The sequence below is a fragment of the Colossoma macropomum genome, unplaced genomic scaffold (genome assembly GCF_904425465.1).
Source record: "Colossoma macropomum unplaced genomic scaffold, Colossoma_macropomum, whole genome shotgun sequence".
NCBI classification, from domain to species: Eukaryota; Metazoa; Chordata; class Actinopteri; order Characiformes; family Serrasalmidae; genus Colossoma; species Colossoma macropomum.
Window position 1 is genome coordinate 8,324,761 of NW_023494796.1, and position 2,313 is coordinate 8,327,073.

The following is a 2,313-nucleotide window of genomic DNA, read 5'->3' on the forward strand; positions in this document are numbered from 1 at the left end:
CGCGTACACGCAGCGATTTCTCTGGCTGTGCAATTAAGAGCAAGACTGTATTCCATCTGATGAGGCTGGATTTGGTTAGCTCCTGGTTACGGGCAGCAGGCGATATCGATTTGGGCCTTGAAACAAGTCAATTATGTGTCAGTGCTGAATATATCTTTATAGTAAGCACCACTGGTCAGTTGTTCAAGCTGAAGTTGTGCCTTATTTTTTCAGATTTTGCTGCAATTAGCAGTTGTGGTGATATACAGTGGTACAAAACCCAACAATGCTGTTTCAGATCTTTAAGATTTCGATAACCATGTATGATTACCATCTTTTTAAAACGTCACAGTGGAAGTAAACAGCCTACAGACAACATTAGTGCAAAACACAATCCAGGACGTTCACAGTTACAGTCTGAACAGAAATCTGAAATATGCTGGTGATACAAGGCACTTTCCATGAGTTCATTTTATGTCCTATTATCTTTTTAAAGGGACTGTCATTTTTGTATTTCTGTGAAAGGTGATCTGTACTTTCACTTAAAATGATTTAAATTGCCAATTAAATTATAAAAAACCATGAAACATATCCACCTTTAACATGGTGATTTTGGGCTGTCCCACCTCACTGACCTCTCTGTGAAATAACACCAGTAATACCATAATTACAAGGGTAGTTGGTTTATTTACAAGAAATGTAATGTTAAAATAATTGTCTCTGAATTTATTTAGTTTAACAGTGTCCCACATTTTATGCGCAAACTTTTAGCCAAACCTGCTCCCCTGTAAAATATTCTGTTTATTGTGATATATAAAGTAATTTGCACCATCTTGTTGTTTTCTGCAGAATGATCATCAGGCAAGCAAGCAAGTGTATATATATATATATATATTTTCCCCTTAATTTATATAAACTGGATAGTTATTAGTAGTTAGCAGGTAACATGTACCCTGTCAAGCGAACCATTCCTGAATGCTGCTTATTTTAGGCTAAATTCCCATCTCTACTGCCCTGTTATAAGCACTTTATAAATATATATTTCTTTCTTGTTACAAAATAACAAATTCAATGTACACAGCCCTCTAAATGCCACTTACATGTCTCCCTAAAGATTTTTAACAAGGTTCCACTAAATGCTGTACATTTCAGAAAAAAATAGCTCATACAGTCTCTTTATTTTTCTTAAGCACTTTGATGAATATTTTGTCAAAAACCACTAAAGAAAAAAGTAAATTTTTAAAGAGTTTCAAGGCCTAAAAACTGTGATTTCATATTTATTTCCATGAACTCTATTAATGATGAAGTGCCTCAATATTGTGCAAAAATCACCACCATTTATTAAACACCATTCAATTTCCTCTTAAAACAGACACTTTTACAGTACAATTTGACACTACAAGTTTACACTTTTCAGCTTTAGGAAAAAACTGGAAACATATTTAACAGAAAATTAGACGGAAGCTTTAACAACTACACGTGTCCACTCTTTTCTTTTGTTACAGCTTCCATTCTTCTTAGAAGACTCACTTTCAGTTTTTCAAAGAAATCTGCAGTGAAATTAAATAACAGGGTACTGTAACTTCATATTTATTTAGATTGTAGCAGGTTTTTAGGATGTTATGAAGAAATAGGAGCCAATAGTCTATAAATACAACACGTGGCAAAATGTGTTTATTAATGCTTTTAAAACATTTGCAAGATGTTTTAACAATACTGTAAACTCCCGAGAAACGTGATGATTTGGTAACCGATATTTAAGGCTGGTGTTGAAATTCAGTAGAATAAACAAACCCATTTCCAGCAGCTCACCACCGTTTCTCATTTGTGCAACAACCATTTTCGGTTTGTAATTAAAAAGAAAGTATTGTTGAGAAATCAGAACTGAATTCAAGGCATTAATACTTTGTGCTATATTAGGATGCAACTATCATTCAAAAGCACATTCAGAATTGAATGCTTAGTTTTTGCAGACTTTTAAAAGTATATAAAATGAATTTCTCCTGGCTGTTTCTATGTACGCAGGCCTAAACCCTTTGAAAAACATCAGGGCTGTACTACAGACATGTTTGATTTTTTTATGTATCTTAGATCAGTGAAGACAAATTATATACAGATTACACAACTGGGTTAAAATGACACTATTTTTTCATAAAACTGCTTTATTTTGCTACAAATCTTACTGTTAATATTAACATAAAACGACTGTACACAAACACGCTGAAAGGTAAAGTAATACACATAAGAAGAGAGGAGAAAAACAGACATGATGAAAAACAGTAAAATGAACAAACAACAGAAGACACTGATAAAAACCTGCAGGAAGTAAACGGC